The 20,413-nt window shown below is 40.1% G+C and overlaps 1 pseudogene; it reads left to right on the forward strand.

The window, feature by feature from the left end:
- Positions 1-19,250, forward strand: part of LOC126018574 (DNA polymerase epsilon subunit 2-like) — a 29,923-nt pseudogene extending 10,673 nt beyond the window's left edge.
- The last annotated feature ends 1,163 nt before the right edge of the window (positions 19,251-20,413 follow it).

The following is a 20,413-nucleotide window of genomic DNA, read 5'->3' on the forward strand; positions in this document are numbered from 1 at the left end:
GTTATGTGCAAGGTCCATGCCTTTATCACTATGCTGTTTTTCTAACCCCTCTTAATTTGGGGGGAGGGTTTGTTTTTGTGAGCATCATCAGATGTGCTCAGGGCTTACGTTTGATTCTATAATCAGGGATCACTCCTGATGATGCTCAAGAGACCATATGGGATGCTGAGAATTGAACCTGGCTCAATTGATGCAAGGCAAATGCCCTACCTGATGTACTATTGCTCCCTCAATTAATGTTTAATAGTTTTATAGGTATAGCAAAAATTTACCTGTGTGATGCATTCAGATAATTAATAATTAATCAATTACACAATCATATATAGTTTTTTTTGTTTTGTTTTGTTTTGTTTTGTTTTGGGGGGGGGCCACTGCCTATGATGCTCAGGGGTTAATCCTGTCTCTTATCTCAGGTAATTCTCAGGAACCTTATGAGATGCCAGAGATTAAACATAGGTTGGCAGGGTTCGAAAAAGGCCCCACCTCTTAAACTATTGCTTCCACCTTGAACCTATATTCTACAGTGAACACACTGTATACTCATAGACATATGGTTTACCTTGTTCACATTAGAACAGGTGTTGAATATCTTTTTTATGTGCTACACACTAAGGCTGGTGGGTGAATCAGGTGGAAAGGTTCTTGCCATGGTGGTGGTGCCTTTGGGATGGGTGGGAGAAGGGGTATGTAGCGAGGACTACTGTAGTCAGTCCAGTTTCCACCCTGGGTGTGGCTGGACCCAGTGACTCAGTCTTAAGAAATAGAATAAGCTAAAGTGAAGGAAAATCACTGCCAAGACAGAATTACTACTCTCTCATTAGTGCTCTCTGCCACCCCTCTCTCCTGCCATCTGATTTCTCCCAAAAATCTCTGCTCCTGTAGTCTTGATGTTCTTGCAGCTTCAGTTAGAATTGCTGCCTCTTGGGACCAAAGAGATAGCACATTTGCCTTGCAAGTGGCTGATCCAGAACTAAAGGTATTTCAAATCCTGGCATCCCTTATGGTCCCCCGTGCTTGCCAGGACTGATTTCTGAGCAGAGAGCCAGGAGTAACCCCTGAACACTGCCGGGTGTGGCCCCCAAAAAAACAAAAAACAAAAAGAAAAGAAAAAAGAGAAAGAATTGCTGCCTCTTAATCTCAACAATAAGAAAACATGAGATCTAAGCTGTAACCACTAAACTTTGTAATGTGTCTGTCAGGTAGTAGGCAGGATGATGGAGTATAAGAACACTGGTGATGGGAGTTGACACTGGTGGTGGAATTATTGTTGAAATATTATATACTTAAAAACACAACTATCAATAACTTTGTAAATCAGGCTCTTAAAACAATTTTTTTTTTGTTTTTGAGCCACACCCCATGGCGTTCAGGGGTTACTCCAGGCTCTGCACTCAGAAATCACTCCTGGCAGGTTCAGGGACCATATAAGGTTCTGGGGATCAAACCCAGGTCCGTTCAGAGTCAACTGCATGCAAGGCAAATGCTTTGTTGCTGTGTTATCACTCCAGCCCCACTTCAAAAAATTTTTAAAGAAAAAAAATATCTGTGTCTCTGGGATTGGTGAATGACCACAAATGCATCATCATGACCCTCCTCACTTAGCAAATCCTTCCACTAGCTGCAGATGACTTAACTCTTTGTCCAACATGCCAGGCACCTGAACACAACAACCCCACTGTAGCAGGAACTTCCTCCTATGCCTTTCCCTTCTCTACCAGCCTCCATTATAGCCTCGGATAATGCCTATCCAAAGGGTGACTCCTGTCTAGCCAGCTCCTGTCTATGACAATCCTTCCAATTCCATGAGCTCAGCATGCCTTCTTCCCTTCTTGGCCACATTTCTTCACTCCCTGGAGTCATCCTTCCAGTTATCATCCCCATTCTTCCATAACCTGCTTTGCCAGAGCATCATGAGCCTTCTGGTGTCCCAAGCTCCAGGACATGGGGAACCTCAGAGTCTATTTCTCTTTGCTCCACCCTCCACAACAAATTTGTCATTTGATCTGCCAAGTTTTTCTTCCCAGGATCTCATTCACCTGTCCCATCAGTCTACTTCCCCTGAGGCTCAGTTCCTCATTAATCCCCACCCTAAAAAATTTGACAGGCAAAGTAGACTTGACACCAGTCTTCATGGAACTTGCAGTTCAACTTGTCTTCTATACATTTATTCAGATATTAACTGAGTTCCCAGCCCGTTGCCTTTGTCTAGTTGACACAGTTCCTTATTTCCTTTCAGCTTGTCATACTAGAGGCAGAGGGTGTTTTGGTAAACAGTTTAACAGTTGCTGTGATCATTAGTGAGAAGGACTATCTGAAAAGTTAGGGACACTTTCATTCTTCACTCCTGGTGAAGGTGGTTCTGAGGCTGGAGCCAAATCTGTAGTTTGGGAATCTCTGGATTGACATCCCAGAAAAACCTGGGTGGGGGCAATCTACCTGGAGGGCCTTTTATCTACATTCCTCAGATACCAGCATTGCCCTTATCTCAGCTCATCTCTCAATCACCTGTAACTCATCTACTTCAAGTACCTGCATTACCTCAGGGTTGTTTTGGTGGCTGCAGGAGGTCTGTGTGTCTTTTAGATCTCAGCAAAAGACTCTAGCCTAGAAGGATGGGTGGAGGCATGGGGATGAATCCACATAGCTAAAGGTAACTTGTATAGAGTTTAGAATAAGCAAATGTTAGGGATTCTGGAGCCTCAGTATATTGATGTTTGTGGCTAGTGATTGATTTCTCCAGTGGCTTGCATGTTCTCAGCCTAAGTGGAACTGTGGCTCCCACCTGAAAGAATTGTGGTTTACTTGAGAGAATGAGGAAGTGATTGAAGTGGGAGCTCAATAAATGGTAGTTGGTTAGTAGCAGCAGTAGTAGAGGCACTAATAGTAGTAGTGGAGGTGCTAGCAATTGTAGTGGTAAATTGAGATAGTGGTAGTGGTAATGCTATGATAGTGATGGTAGTAATAATGATGAAGTTGTGGTGGTGACAGTCATGGTGGTGGTAGAGTAGTGGTGGTAATTATCGTAGTAGTATGGTTAGGCTGTTTGTGGAGTTTAGATAGACAGACACAACCAGTCCTCTAGGCAATGCTAAGTTCTACTGGGGGAAAATCAAATTGCTTCCACACAAGCGGAAAGCAGGCAGAGACTGAAAGTGGGACACAGCTCAGAGCAAGCAGGACATCAATGATTTGTGGAGTATCCAGGCTTTATCTAGGCAATCAGAATTTTTTCTGCAGTTTCAGAGGTGGGGTTGAAGTGGGGTGGATAAAAAACGTGAGCAGGATCTGGGGCACATAAATTGCTCTGCCCCTGCCTCAGGTCAGAATTGTTTCAAGAACAAAGCAAAAAATCCAGATGGCTGTTAACTAGTTGTAGATCAGAGACTGCAGGGCTGGGCTGGGGTGGGGTGAGCAGGTTGCAGGGCAAGTTTATCCAGTCCTATTTTCAATGAGAGTGGCTCCTGAGAGATCACTCTTAGGGTCCAGTTGGAAGCCTGACCCTCATTCTTCTGTCTAGAATTTTCCTTTGGGGAGAGGTTATACTAAGCCGATGCTCAGGGGCCCTTGGGTCAGATACATTCAATGCTTGAGACCAGAGGTGCTGGATTCCACCAGATTCTACTGAATGGGCAGTGCTCAGGGAGCCATATGATGCTAAAGATCAAATTTAGGGACCTCACATACCCAAGACCATGCACACCAGACATTTTAGCTCTCACCCCAGCTCATTTATAGTTATGTCAAGATTTTGTTCACCTTGGCTCTTTCTTTTTTTTTTATATATTTTTTTAAATTTATTTAAACACCTTAATTACATACATGATTGTGTTTGGGTTTCAGTCATGTAAAGAACACCACCCATCACCAGTGCAACATTCCCACCACCAATGTCCCAAGTCTCCCTCCTCCCCACCCGACCCCCGCCTGTACTCTAGACAGGCTCTCCATTTTCCTCATACATTCTCATTATTAGGACAGTTCAAAATGTAGTTATTTCCCTAACTAAACTCATCACTCTTTGTGGTGAGCTTCCTGAGGTGAGCTGGAACTTCCAGCTCTTTTCTCTTTTGTGTCTGAAAATTATTATTACAAGGGTGTCTTTCATTTTTCTTAAAACCCATAGATGAGTGAGACCATTCTGCGTTTTTCTCTCTCTGACTTATTTCACTCAGCATAATAGATTCCGTGTACATCCATGTATAGGAAAATTTCATGACTTCATCTCTCCTGACAGCTGTATAATATTCCATTGTGTATATGTACCACAGTTTCTTTAGCCATTCGTCTGTTGAAGGGCATCTTGGTTGTTTCCAGAGTCTTGCTATGGTAAATAGTGCTGCAATGAATATAGGTGTAAGGAAGGGGTTTTTGTATTGTATTTTTGTGTTCTTAGGGTATATTCCTAGGAGTGGTATAGCTGGATCGTATGGGAGCTCGATTTCCAGTTTTTGGAGGAATCTCCATATCGCTTTCCATAAAGGTTGAACTAGACGGCATTCCCACCAGCAGTGGATAAGAGTTCCTTTCTCTCCACATCCCCGCCAACACTGTTTATTCTCATTCTTTGTGATGTGTGCCATTCTCTGTGGTGTGAGGTGGTATCTCATCGTTGTTTTGATTTGCATCTCCCTGATGATTAGTGATGTGGAACATTTTTTCATGTGTCTTTTGGCCATGTGTATTTCTTCTTTGTCAAAGTGTCTGTTCATTTCTTCTCCCCATTTTTTGATGGGGTTAGATGTTTTTTTCTTGTAAAGTTCTGTCAGTGCCTTGTATATTTTGGAGATTAGCCCCTTATCTGATGGGTATTGGGTGAATAGTTTCTCCCACTCAGTGGGTGGCTCTTGTATCCTGGGCACTATTTCCTTTGAGGTGCAGAAGCTTCTCAGCTTAATATATTCCCATCTGTTAATCTCTGCTTTCACTTGCTTGGAGAGTGCAGTTTCCTCCTTGAAGATGCCTGTAATGTCCTGGAGTGTTTTGCCTATGTGCTGTTCTATATATCTTATGGTTTTGGGGCTGATATCAAGGTCTTTAATCCATTTGGATTTTACCTTCGTACATGATGTTAGCTGGGGGTCTAAGTTCAATTTTTTGCAAGCGGCTATCCAATTGTGCCAACACCACTTGTTGAAGAGGCTTTCCCTGCTCCATTTAGGATTTCCTGCTCCTTTATCAAAAATTAGGTGGTTGTATGTCTGGGGAACATTTTCTGAGTAGTCAAGGCTATTCCACTGATCTGAGGACCTATCCTTATTCCAATACCATGCTGTTTTGATAACTGTTGCTTTGCAGTACAGTTTAAAGTTGGGGAAAGTAATTCCTCCCATATTCTTTTTCCCAATGATTGCTTTAGCTATTCGAGGGTGTTTATTGTTCCAAATGAATTTCAAAAGTGTCTGATCCACTTCTTTGAAGAATGTCATGGGTATCTTTAGAGGGATAGCATTAAATCTGTATAATGCCTTGGGGAGTATTGACATTTTGATGATGTTAATCCTGCCAATCCATGAGCAGGGTATGCGTTTCCATTTCCGTGTGTCCTCTCTTATTTCTTGGAGCAGAGTTTTATAGTTTTCTTTGTATAGGTCCTTCACATATTTAGTCAAGTTGATTCCAAGATATTTGAGTTTGTGTGGCACTATTGTGAATGGGGTTGTTTTCTTAATGTCCATTTCATCCTTATTACTATTGGTGTATAGAAAGGCCATTGATTTTTGTGTGTTAATTTTGTAGCCTGCCACCTTGCTATATGAGTCTATTGTTTCTAGAAGCTTTTTGATAGAGTCTTTAGGGTTTTCTAAGTAGAGTATCATGTCATCTGCAAACAGTGAGAGCTTGACTTCTTCCTTTCCTATCTGGATTCCCTTGATATCCTTTTCTTGCCTAATCGCTATAGCAAGTACTTCCAGTGCTATGTTGAATAGGAGTGGTGAGAGAGGACAGCCTTGTCTTGTGCCAGAATTTAGAGGGAAGGCTTTCAGTTTTTCTCCATTGAGGATAATATTTGCCACTGGCTTGTGGTAGATGGCCTTCACTATATTGAGAAAGGTTCCCTCCATTCCCATCTTGCTGAGAGTTTTGATCAAGAATGGGTGTTGGACCTTATCAAATGCTTTCTCTACATCTATTGATATGATCATGTGATTTTAATTTTTCTTGTTATTGATGTTGTGTATTATGTTGATAGATTTACGGATGTTAAACCAGCCTTGCATTCCTGGGATGAAACCTACTTGATCGTAGTGGATGATCTTTTTAACGAGGCATTGAATCCTATTTGCCAGGATTTTGTTGAGGATCTTTGCATCTGCATTCATCAGTGATATTGGTCTGTAATTTTCTTTTTTGGTAGCGTCTCTGTCTGGTTTAGGTATCAAGGTGATGTTGGCTTCATAAAAGCTATTTGGAAGTGTTTCTGTTTGTTCAATTTCATGAAAGAGTCTTGACAAGATTGGCAGTAGTTCCTCTTGGAAAGTTTGATAGAATTCATTAGTGAATCCATCTGGACCTGGGCTTTTGTTTTTCGGCAGACATTTGATTACTGTTTTAATTTCATCAATGGTGATGGGGGTGTTTAGATATGCTACATCCTCTTCCTTCAACTGTGGAAGATTATAAGAGTTCAAGAATTTATCCATTTCTTCCAGGTTCTCATTTTTAGTGGCGTAGAGTTTTTCAAAGTAGTTTCTGATTACCCTTTGAATCTCTGTCATATCAGTAGTGATCTCTCCTTTTTCATTCCTGATACGAGTTATCAAGTTTCTCTCTCTCTCTTTCTTTGTTAGGTTTGCCAGTGGTCTATCAATCTTGTTTATTTTTTCAAAGAACCAACTTCTGCTTTCGTTGATCTTTCGGATTGTTTTTTGAGTTTCCACTTCGTTGATTTCTGCTCTCAGCTTTGTTATTTCCTTCTGTCTTCCTATTCTTGGGTCCTTTTGTTGAGCATTTTCTAGTTCTATTAGCTGTGTCATTAAGCTACTCAGGTAAGCTCCTTCTTCCTTCCTGATGTGTGCTTGCAAAGCTATAAATTTTCCTCTCAGTACTGCTTTTGCTGTGTCCCACAAGTTCTGATAGTTTGTGTCTTTATTGTCATTTGTTTCCAGGAACCTTTTGATTTCCTCCTTGATTTCATCTAGGACCCACTGGTTATTGAGCATGAGGCTGTTTAACTTCCAGGTGTTAAAGTGTTTCTTCTGAGTCCCTTTGGAGTTCACAAATAATTTCAGAGCCTTGTGGTCAGTGAAGGTAGTCTGCAAAATTTCTATCCTCTTGATCTTATGGAGGTATGTTTTATGTGCCAGCATGTAGTCTATCCTGGAGAATGTCCCATGTACATTGGAGAAGAATGTGTATCCAGGTTTCTGGGGATGGAGTGTCCTATATATATCCACTAGGCCTCTTTCTTCCATTTCTCTCCTCAGGTCTAGTATATTCTTGTTGGGTTTCAGTCTGGTTGACCTATCCAGTGTTGACAAAGCCGTGTTAAGGTCCCCCACAATTATTGTGTTGTTGTTGATATTATTTTTCAGATTTGTCAACAGTTGTATTAAATATTTTGCTGGCCCCTCATTTGGTGCATATATGTTTAGGAGAGTGAATTCTTCCTGCTCTACGTACCCCTTGATTAATATAAAATGTCCATCTTTGTCCCTTACAACCTTCCTGAGTATAAAGTTTGCATTATCTGATATTAGTATGGCCACTCCAGCTTTTTTATGGGTGTTGTTTGCTTGGATAATTTTTCTCCAGCCTTTTATTTTGAGTCTATGTTTGTTCTGACTATTCAGGTGCGTTTCTTGTAGGCAGCAGAAGGTTGGATTGAGTTTTTTGATCCATTTAGCCACTCTGTGTCTCTTAACTGGTGCATTTAGTCCATTGACGTTGAGAGAAAGAATTGTCCTGGAATTTAACGCCATCTTTATTTCAAAATTTGGTGAGTCTTTTGGGTAGTCTTGTCTTAGATTAGGTCTTTCAGTTTTTCTCTTAAGACTGGTTTTGTGTCTGTGAAGTTTCTGAGCTGTTTTTTGTCTGTGAAACCATGTATTCTTCCGTCAAACCGGAAAGTGAGTTTTGCTGGGTATAGTATTCTGGGTGAAGCATTCATTTCATTCAGTCTTGTCACAATATCCCACCACTGCTTTCTGGCATTGAGTGTTTCTGGTGACAGGTCTGCTGTAAATCTCAGGGAAGCTTGCTTGAACGTGATTTCCCCTTTTGATCTTGCTGTTTTTAGAATTCTGTCTCTATCTGTGGGATTTGTCATTGTGACTAGGATGTGTCTTGGGGTGGTTTTTCTGGGGTCTCTTTTGGTTGGTACTCTTCGGGCATGCAGGATTTGATCACATAAATTCTTTAGCTCTGGAAGTTTCTCTTTAATGATGTTCTTGACAGTTGATTCTTCCTGGAAATTTTCTTCCTGGGTGTCTGGGACTCCAATGATTTTTAAGTTGTTTCTGTTGATCTTATCATAGACTTCTATTTTCATCTGTTCCCATTCTTTGACTAATTTTTCCATTGTCTGCTCATTTGCTTCAAGTTTTTTGTCCAATCTCTCCTGCTGTATGGAATTGTTATGTATCTCATCTTCCACTGCACCAAGTCTATTCTCAGCTTCTGATACCCTGTCCCAGAGCTTATCCATTTTGTCATTCACTTCGTTTACTGACTTTTTCAGTCCTGTTAGTTGACATGTTATTTCAGTTTGGAGTTTTGTGATTTCTGTCTTCATATTTTCTTGGTTCTTATTAGTGTTCTGTTCAACTCGATCCATGGTTTCTTGGAGTCCGTTGAGCATCTTCCATATTGCTAGTCTAAAGTCCTTATCTGAGAGGTTGATTAGTTGGTTGGTCATTATCTGGTCCTCAGAATTGTCATCTTCATTCTCTATGTCTGATGCTGGCCTGCGTTGTTTCCCCATTGTCACACTTGTATTGTGGGTTTTTCTACGTGTTGTGGTTGTATTCATTGTCTATATGATGCAGGCAGCACACTCCTCTGGCTCCTCCTTTCTGGATGGGCTGACTTGCCTCTAAAGGAGGGGAGTCCTCCGTGGATGAAGCCTCACACTGGGTCAAATCTTAGGCCCGAGCATGCAACAGAGAAGACAGTCCAGAGAGAAATGCTTGCTTCTGTGATATAGCACAGTTCTTAGTGTGATTTTTCCTTCTTGTTGCAATGGAGTTCTTTCCTTAGAAAGAGTGCACGGCCGCGTAGCGAAGCAGAGCTGCCGTGCTCCGCCGGAGCCTCTTTTTGCCCCACTCGCAAGAGTTTCACTCAAGAGGACAGTAGACAGACATAGACAGGTCACACTCACAGTTTTTCACAGTTGGGCCCCACTGGGCCGGTGTACTTTCGCGGATTTTCCCCATCTGGTGTCACACACAGGGAGCCAGCTTTTGCAAAGCTTAGCTGGTTTTCATGCTCTGTAGTCCCTCCCTGAAAATGGCGTCTGGGCGAGCAAGGTTTCTGGAGCCTCTTTTTGCCCCACTCGCAAGAGTTTCACGCAAGAGGACAGTAGACAGACATAGACAGGTCACACTCACAGTTTTTCACAGTTGGGCCCCACTGGGCTGGTGTACTTTCGCAGATTTTCCCTGCCTGGTGTCACATACATGGAGCCAGCTTTTGCAAAGCTTAGCTGGTTTTCATGCTCTGTAGTCCCTCCCTGAAAATGGCGTCTGGGCGAGCAAGGTTTCTGGAGCCTCTTTTTGCCCCACTCGCAAGAGTTTCACGCAAGAGGACAGTAGACAGACATAGACAGGTCACACTCACAGTTTTCCACAGTTGGGCCCCACTGGGCCGGTGTACTTTCGCGGATTTTCCCCGCCTGGTGTCACACACAGGGAGCCGGCTTTTGCAAAGCTTAGCCGGTTTTCATGCTCTGTAGTCCCTCCCTCCACCTTGGCTCTTTCGATGATGTTTGACAACCCAACATTCAGCCAGCTCACTGCAGTTTCTCTATGGTCTGACAGTGCCAGACTAACTGTTTTATCCACTCTGGCATTTATTTTTCAAAGCATATTGGTGATGTAGATGAATAACATTTCTATTTTGCAGAGAAGAAAAATGAGTTAGACGTAGACAGGATTATAAGTCACTTTATAAGCAAGACATAGAGTAAGTTAGTAAGCATCCCTCAGCTGCGAAAGGCAGGGCTATGATTTAAGAGTAGGTCTCCCAAGGCTCCATGCAGGACACTAAGAAGTTGCTGTTATAGCAGAGCAACACATTTCTTTAAAATGTGGTAGTCTAAGACAATGTTTTCTTGTGCTCACTTAAACATTCAGAGTCCTTGGTTCCACAGTGCTGTGCCTAGAGTCAGCTAGAAAACTGAAAGTATGTTTATTCATGCCCAAGTCTCTAGTGGAGGCTGACTCCACTAGAGGTGGGGGACCTCAATTTCTTTACATATGAATTTGTCCTTGAACTCTATTCAGGAACTAATTCTGCCTTCCTCGTTGCATAACATCACCACTCCCAACCCACAGTGGGCTGATACTACTGTGAAATTTTGAGGTGTCATGCCATCCAGGATCTATAGAACTGAGACAGATTTTGGTGGCTTGGCAGTTTGATAAGCTTAAATTGTGGAACTGGGCTTTTATTGTTGGCGGGTCTAGGGTATGGTGCTGGATTGCTGTGGTTTCATTCAGAAAGGGGAATCTGGCCCTCACTAAGGTGTTTTACTTCCACATAAGAGATTTAATCAGGAGCCTTTTAATCAGGGCCAGGGTTTCTTGATTTGTAGGAGTATATGGGGAGGGCTCTTGAAGGCCTCAAAGGCACCTTTGTAATTCACAAAGTCTCTCTTTTATCTAAGGTCTCCTTCAATCTTTACATCTGACAGTGGTAGGGAGGAAGCTGGTAGGTATCCTTTCCTATTTTTACAAATTAGAATATGAAGGGAGTTGCGAGGTGAACTAAAACCTCTAGTCAAAAAACTAAGTTCAAACTTTCACCAGAACTTTTCACTCTATAGACAGCATTGTCCTCTGCTTTGCACAATCATGCTCACAGCCTGCTTCCTGGTCCTCTCTTGCACTTTTCATAGACTATTTATACAAGGCAACAGGGAGCCTAATATCATAGTGTTGAAGCTTGTCCTATAACTGATCGGATTTGTCTGTCCATCCCTTCCAGGAATGGGGCAGGGGTGAAAGGTAAAGGCATAATGCACTTTTAGTGCACTGGATGAAGGGTGCTAGAGGGAGCAGGGACTGTAGCTTTCTAGCAGAGTAGGCTCATGTAGTCAGGTGGTAGTCAAGGACACAGGTGACAGTGAGCCCATACCATTTTTAGAGGTACAAAAATAAGCAAAGTGCAGGAAAACTGCTTTGAACCTTCTCACTCAAGAAGACAAAAGCTGACAGATGTGGCTCAGCAAATAAACCCCATATCACCCCATTGCTGGGAATAGCAGTTAACAATCAGGTGGAATTATCCTTTTCATGGGCAAGAAGCCTATTCACCAGGAGGCCTGGACAGCACTGAAGCTTTTATAGAACCCAGGGGTGAGCCATGCTGGCAATAGGGGATCCCTGATAACAGAACTGGCATCTTTTTTGTTGACAGAGTTGCCAGGCTGGCTTTACATATCTCCAGACCATCAAGCACTGTATTGAAATATTTGCAATATGTTCATTGTAGTGCTGTTCACAGAAGGAAAGAGTTGGAAATAACATAAGTGCCCAAGAATAGATGCGTGGACAAAGAAACTGGCATATGCACAATACTTGATTGTAAGAAAAGACAGAATCTTGCAATTTGCTACTACATGGATAAAACATGAGGGAATCATGTGGAATCAGTCCGAGGGAGAGGGGAAGATGCACTCTTATCTCTCATATGTGGGATATAAAGAAACAAAATAGGAGAGTAACAATTGGCCAATTGCAGCAGATTCTGAGCACCAACCTATAAAAAAGGATTCTGTGATGGAACAGGACTGGGAGTGACCCTTAGACATTGGTGGAGGGACTCTGATACTTTGGTGGTGGGGCTAAAGTTGGAACATTGCATGCCTGACACTATTTTAAGAGGGTTATAAATTTTGGCCTCAATGAAAATTGAAAACTAAATATATCATTTAGCAGTCACATCCAGAGAACTAGGAGGTTGACAGGAATTAGAGGAATCTATGATTTCCTTTTTAACAAGTAAAGTAAAATTTCAAAATGCTTAGATCACTAGAAATATGCTCAGTATTTAAAAAATTTAAATGCATGTGGTCATAAGAAGAAAACAAGTGCAAAACAATAGACACAAAACCCTGACCATCTATCATCGTCAATTAATCTATCTAGAGTTACCAAATAATCAGTGCTCTTAATTTACAGCTGGCTTTTATATCTTCCAAATTCCCCTCCATATTTTTATCAGTAAACATTTCCCTTTGTAATCCACTTTGAAGAGTAAATTTATTTCATGGAAGTACCGTGACTTTTTTTTTCCTATTAATTCCGATTTTAGAGCATTCGGATTTTCTTCTATTGGAATCAGCAGTGAGGTAGACATTTCTATAATAAAGTGTCTTTGGGCATCTTTTATGATTTCTTTAGCATATATTTCTAGAAATAGAATCTCTTTTATTGAATGTATTTAAAGACCTTTGAAAAGCTGAAATAAACTATCTTCTAAAACTTTGTAAGAGCAGCAGTGCTTGAGAATACCAATAAATCACCAACACTTAATATTCTTCTTATGATACTATAAAGGCTTTATGGGCACTGTCTCACTATCTCAGTGAATCTTTTTCTCCATGACCCCAACCCTAGGAAAGAGTATAATTATCTCCATTTTACTAATGGAAGCGCTAAGGACCAAAGAGACAGGAATTTACTCAAAGTTCTGCAGCCATGAAGTGATAGAGTTTGAATGCAAGTTCATTTCAGCCTGACTCTAAAGGGCTTTTTTTTTTTTTTTTTTTGCTATCTGCTTTCACCTGAACATTCATAAAAACTGCTGGTTCGAGGATTATCTGATTTTTTTTCCCCAATCACCAAGTTGAGAGCTCTTGTTCCTTTTTGCCTGCTGTTTTCAAGGCTGAAGAGGCACTGAATGAGTAAGAGGAGTCTTTGATTAATTAGATTTTTGTTGCTAAGGAGTTAATTTGCCCCCCTCCCTTTCACTTTCTTCTTGCTCAAAAAGCACACAAGAAAATGATGTCAGCAGTGGGGATAATTACAGAAAGTGTAGTGTTAACTCGAATGGAATGCAAATATTTTAGGTTTTATATTAGTCTTCAGGACCACCCAAGTGGAAAGCAAAGAAAGAAAGATGCCTCAACAAACTGGGAAGAGACCATCAGGGAGGATGATGCATATCTACTTTTGGTCCCATGCTAACCTGAGACTATGGAGGAAGGATGGAAGCCCAATAGACTCATTGAATAGATGCAAGTAAATTAGAAAGACCAGATAGAAAAGGCAGGTGATGTCTGGACCTTCTTTTCCTGGTATTTTCATTGCTGTGTTATTGGGTTGTTGTATTAATCTCTGACATAAGTCTATATATAGTGCAACCCCATGGTAGCTTCCCACCTTGAGTGCAAACTTGAAAGGGTGAAGTGTTTGTTAAGAGCTGGGCAGAGGAACTCTGCTGAAGGACCCTTCATACCAGAGGCCCACCTCCTATGTAGATTGGATTTCTCAATAACTACTTGTTGGAATTAATCTTACATTTTCTTGATTTGCTCTTTCCATAGGCTTGAATGTCTGTTAGTAATTGCCTAGCACAGGTTTCAAGAAGATAAATCATCTTAATTTTTGCAAATTTCAGTCTTCTGTGACCAAGTGCTCAGCATGACTGATAGTTTGGGCATAGAATTCTGGGCTGAGATCTGGAATCTTGATGACCTCTCTTCCACTCAAAGTATCATCCACGGACCAGTGTCATTGCACAAGATATTTGTCATTCATCTATGATAAGAAATAGTTAACATTTCAAAGATTATATAAGATTTTGACTACATGATTTACTGAAAGTTGTTTCATAATGTATCCTATGGAAGTTAATAAATTTATTATTCATTTATATATTTTTTAGAATTTAATTTTTTAGTAATCTTGTACTTTAGTATAGTCAGTGACAGTTTGAGGACAGAAAAAAATATTTTGCTATTTATTTTCTGAAGCATTGTTTTAATATATAATAGAGTTTTTGAGAAATTCTTGCATGGGTTTGATTTTAGTATTTTATAAGTATGCTCTGTTTCTCTCTCAAAGTTTTAGGGTTTCATTTTTATTTCTGTGGTTTAGAATTTCACTCTAAGATATTCTAGTGCCTTTCATTGTGTTGGGCTTACAAGGTATCAATCCTTCACCTTGGAGATTCATGCATTCATTCATTTAAATTTTTCTTTTTCCCCTCTGTGCTTTTATTCACTGAAATTCTTTTTTTTTTTTTTTTTTTTTTTTTTGGCTTTTGGGTCACACCAGCAGCGCTTAGGGGTTACTTCTGGCTCCACACTTAGAAATCGCTCCTGGCTGCTGGCAGGCTCAGGGGACCATATTGGATGCCAGGATTCAAACTACTGTCCTTCTGTATGCAACAAATATGCCCTACCTCCATGCTATCTCTCTGGCCCCTTATAAATGAAGTTTTATTTCAACAAGACTCTTGAGCAATGCTGGTGCCACATCTGGCAAACTTTGACCTTATGCTTGGTCAATATAATGCTGTTCAGTTTTGGTGGTCTGTAGCCAGTAGGGTTGCCCTAGCAGTGTTTATGGAGACACACAGTGGCAAGAATAAAACTCATGACTTTGTGCTTGCAAGGTACACACTCTACTTTAAGCAATCTCCTTGATCCTATGAATAAAGTTTTATTGGAACACAGAAATGCTTGTTCTGTTCTGTATTACCTACTGATTTCATCCTCCAGTGGCAGCATGGAGTAGAAACAAAGACTATATTGACCTGCAAATTGCTTGACGCTTTTTAGAAAAGTTTGTCACCTTTGCTCTAAAGGGAAGATTTCCTGGATTCTGTCAAACCTTTCATTGACTTGGGTTCCTGCCAGAATGGAAGAGGCTTTGTTGTTTACCAACTCAAAGGACTCTTTCATGCCAGAGCCTTTAGATATGCGACTAAATCTTCCTGTGCATGAAATTGTTGGCTTTGGCAATTTGTTTAATTCAGGTGCAAACTGCTTTGACCTGAATTAGCCAGAGAACAGAGATCAATGTGTTTTCTCTAATTGTTAATTATCAGGATGACACATTGTAGGAGCGACTCTGCCCAGTTGCCTTTTTGTCTTGGGGAAGGGTTTAGCAAGGCGCCTCAGTGGCATGAAAGATAGACTTCAACTGTAAGATTTTATTATTTTTATTATTTTCCTTTGCTTAGATCTCCATGAGAATCATGTTGTTTCCAAGGCAACATATGGCTTGGGGAAATTGAAGAGAATAGTCTCAATGCAAAGGAATAATATCACAGCTTCTGCAACAATGCAATCCAGCACTCAAATGTTGGATGTTCTGAGGGATAGCATCATTTTGTTTAGAATATGGGTGGCAAGAGATTCAAAGTGGAACAAACATGCTTGTGTTTAGTAAATTTGCAAACCCTCCCTACAGAGCAGTGGAGACAGGAAACAAGCTGAAAACACTGCCTGGGACCTGGCTCCTTGTTTTATTTGGATATGGGGTAATATGGGAGATGCTTTATTACTGCTTAAGGATGATGTTAATGCTCTTAAATCATTTTTCTATCATACATGTCTAGAGGGATCAGATCCCAAGTTTCCTTTCCTTAGTCATTCAACATATTAGGAAGCTGTTCTAATATCCAGATTCCTTCAACCAAATCACATCTATTTCCTAAAAAAAATAAAACTTAGAATATTTATTACAAGAAGAGTTGTAGATAGCCCAGAGAATATGAGTTATTTACAGACAAGAAAGTAAAAAACTCAAACCACTACTCTGAAATAGTCATTATCAATAATTTATTATAAATCCATCTGGAATATCCCTTTTGAAATAAAACTTTAAAAATGTGCTGCTGGGGGATAACTTAAAGGGTTGAGCACATGCTTTGCATATCATAGCCCCAGGTTATATCCTTAACACGACATGGTTACTTGAACACCAAGCTGAAAGTGACCCAAAATCCAAAAATAATAAAAATGGTGTACACATACATATATGATACAGAAAATTCAATATCATATTAGATATACCATAACCTGATTTCTTTTGAATTAAATAGTATATTATAAATTGTTTATATTCAACTAGGTCAGACATTATGTGCTTCAGGCTTTTTTTATAAAAAACTTTATTACTGGGCCCGGAGAGATAGTACAGCGGTGTTTGCCTTGCAAGCAGCCGATCCAGGACCAAAGGTGGTTGGTTCGAATCCCGGTGTCCCATATGGTCCCCCGTGCCTGCCAGGAGCTATTTTTGAGCAGACAGCCAGGAGTAACCACTGAGCACCGCCGGGTGTGACCCAAAAACCAAAAAAAAACCAAAACAAACAAACAAAAAAAACAATAAACTTTACTACTTTTTTTAAACACTATGGTTTTCAAAGGTGTCCATAATACAGTTGTTTCTGCATTCAATGTACAAACACCAGTCCCACCATCAGTGTAACATTTTCTTCCATATTCACAGGCTTTCCACCCACTCCCAAGCCTGCCCTCTTGGCAGGCACAAAGTAATTTACTTTATATTACTTGTTACAACTAAAAGGTAATAAATTGTTGAAAAACTTCTGTAAGAGAATGCCTTAGGCTTTCTGCTCTGGAGTGACGTTACTAAGTTACTAAGTACTAGAAGCTCTCTAGTGTATCAATGAAGTGGAACTTGAGGATGCACTGAAAAAGATTATTGATGCAGTTGAAAAGCAGCTCTTTCATCAAACATGATTGAATGATCTGTGATGGACGCAGCAGACCAGGAAAAATTTCTTCCTCTATTACTGACTAACCATTACCCACTTTTTTATTTTAAAATATCAAGAGATAAAGTGAGCTGTTTTGTGAACATTACATCATTTTACACCAGGTATCAAACCCAGCAACTCTGAATGCAAAGCCAATACTCAATCCATTGAGTTATCTCTCTGGCTCATCACAACTTTTGAAAGTGTCTATTGGCAATGGATTGTCCATATCTAAAGTAAAATAAAATTAGATTATGGGGCTGGAGAGATAGCATGGAGGTAAGGCATTTGCCTTTCATGCAGAAGGTCACTGGTTCAAATCCCAGCATCCCATATGGTCCCCCCCCCCCCCAGCCTGCCAGGAGTGATTTCTGAGTGTGGAGCCGGGAGTAACCCCTGAGCACTGCTGGGTGTGACCCCCAAAGAAACCAAAACCAAAACAAACAAACAAACAAACAAAATTAGATTATATACCCACACACATATATACTGCATAAAACAGATGATAAGTGATCTAAAGGAAAAAAAACAACTCAGAGAGGAAAATAATATTACCTTAGAATAGGTAACAAATGATATATCTAAAGACCCATCATTGACCATGAAGAAAATTATGAAGGGGCCAGAGAGATGGTTCAAGGTAGAACACATGTCTTATACATGTCATAGTACCAGCATCACCAGTTCACTGAGTGTGTCCCCCAATAAAAATAAACAACAAAAGAGAGAGTACAGTGGTTACCTTCCCAGTTAGAATCCTCTGCACATCATATGGTTTTCTGAGTGACCACCTGGGAGTAAATTTTAAGCACAGAGCCTGGAATAGCCCTTGAACAACACTGAGTGACCCAACCACTGTCCCCCCACCCCCACCCCTAGAAAAATATGTATACATTTAAAATAGAGATATAATGTCACAAAGTCATAGACAGCCAGAGATTGGGGAAAGCTATTTGCCACCAACAGTGGCACCCAGAATAGAGAACTTCCTACATCCAAAACGGAAATGACAAGTCTTCCATTTTCCAATTGACTGAAGCCCTATTGAGGACACACAGACTTGAATTGCTTATTCCTCTTATGATACTCCTCACACTGATGAAAGCAGAAGCAAATACCAGCTTAAATCAGTAGAAACCCTATCGGGCAGTACAACCAATGGAAATGTGATTGTTCTGTTAAAGGAAGGCAAATATTTTCTGGAAGATCCAACGAGAACAGTGCTACTAGTAGATCTCAGTAAAGCTCAGTTTCGTAGTGTTTTCTACACAGTTGTGCTTTGTCTTAGCAGAAGGGCTTACTGTGGAAATATTTTTTGGAGGGCCTTCTAATACATCTGTGAAAAGTCCTGCAAAACTCAAACAACTGGAAGATGAGAAGAAAGACATCATGTTTATTTTTCTTTCTGATGTTTGGTTAGACCAAGTGGAAGTATTGGAAAATTTTCACACCATATTTACTGGCAATTTACCAGCACCTCTGACCTGATTTATACTTTGTGGTGATTTTTCATTTGTACCATATGAGAAAAACTAAATTTAAATTTTGAAAGATTTCCTAAAAACTTTGCTAGATACGGGGCCTGGAGAGATAGCACAGCGGCATTTGCCTTGCAAGCAGCAGATCCAGAACCGCAGGTGGTTGGTTCGAATCCCGGTGTCCCATATGGTCCCCCAAGCCTGCCAGGAGCTATTTCTGAGCAGACAGCCAGGAGTAACCCCTGAGCACCGCCGGGTGTGGACCAAAAACCAAAAAAAAAAACAAAAAACAAAAAACAAAAAAACAAAAAAAAATTTTGCTAGATACATTAATAAACAAATATTCACAAAAGTAGCCATTTTGTATTTGTTCCTGGCTTAGAGGATCCTGAATTTGGTTCTCTCCTACCAAGGCCACCACTTGCTGAAAGTATCATTAATAAGTTCAGTAATCAAGATCACTGATTCAGTACTAAATTCAAACTAATCATTTTTAGTTTTTACTACTAATTTCCACAGAATTCAATATTATGCACATAAGTTATTATTTTTGGTAAAGATTTAGTAAATAAAATGTGCAGAAACTGTGTTTGTTTTCCTGGAAACAATTTGGATATTCCTAATCATTTTGTAAAAACCATCCTTGCCTATATACACCTCATTCTTCTGCCTCTATATGTGTGCCCAGTATATTGGAGTATATGAGAATATAAATGTGCCTAATCTACTTGTCATTATAGACAAACATGGTACTTTCACTTTGACCAATACTTTGACCAATACTTTGCATAAACTGTCTTATTTCCAAGAAGTGGATTTTCATTCAAAGCTTTTTATTCTTTCAATAAGACAGCAGAAGAGAATAAGCTTCAATGTTTTTAAATTTGTGTGGATCACTTGAAAAAATAAATTTCACTGATTTTTTTTCTGCTTGATGTGCTATTTGATGTAATTTTGGTATTAAGTTACAATAAAATTATGGTAATTTATTATTTTGTTTTGGGGACACATCCAGCAGTTCTCAGATTTCTGACTGCCCTCAGAAATCATTTTGGCATGCTTGGGGGACCATATGGGATGATGGTGATTGAACCCGGGTCAGCTGCATGCAAAGCAAATATCCAACCTGCTGAGCTATTGCTCTAGCACTCAAATTATAGTAAACTTAAAATAAAACTTCAATAAAATGATATTTGTAAAAATTGTATCCACAATGGGGTCATTTATTCATTGTCTGGTTTACTAAGACAATGTTTTCATTGTTAGGTTTATTAAGCAATTGTTTCTAGTTGAGCATTCTGTGTTATTGGTTTTGTTTGTGGAGATTAGATTTCTTCTGTGCTACATTACATTCCTATCTACTTTGGTATGTCCTTACTGAAGTGTCAGTATTGAAGAATTTGGAACTGTTGTGCAGCCACATATGGGGCATGCACTCCAGGATCTGTGGAGCGATGCATTACTTGGGAAAGTTGGAGAGAATATTATGGATGAAAAGAGATAATATCATAGCTTCTGCCACAATGTGATCCAGTAGTGAAATATTGGATGTTGTGAGAGACCAAATCGTTTTATTTAGAATGCTAGGCCAATAGGTTGATATGGCATTGGCTGTGGGAGCTGGATGTGAATGCTGGGGCTTCCAAAAGTCCAGAGGAGACAGGACAGGTTGCCTGCCTCCAGTTTGAGAAGATCACGGAGTTTATAGCCCTCAAATGGTATATCCAAAGTTGTTGTCTGTTTGGTTTCTGCAAAGATTAATTGTGAAACAATGAAGTTGGGCCATTGACATAGTGGTGATTTGTGGAGTGTAGAAGTGACTGCCAAGGATTCAGCAGTGCTGAGACTCAGCCTAGAATCACAAGGATGCCCCTCTGAGTTCTATTGCCTTGCTTTATATCCTGAACCTGTGCTTGTCTAACTGTGTGATATTGGACAAGTTATCTAACTTCACTGTCTCAGTTTTCACTTCTGCAAAATGGGCATGATAATATACATGATCTTATATGTTTATATAAAAAAGTCCCATAACATTGTACTTAGAG

This window comes from Suncus etruscus, chromosome 9 (assembly GCF_024139225.1).
Source record: "Suncus etruscus isolate mSunEtr1 chromosome 9, mSunEtr1.pri.cur, whole genome shotgun sequence".
Classification (NCBI taxonomy): Eukaryota; Metazoa; Chordata; class Mammalia; order Eulipotyphla; family Soricidae; genus Suncus; species Suncus etruscus.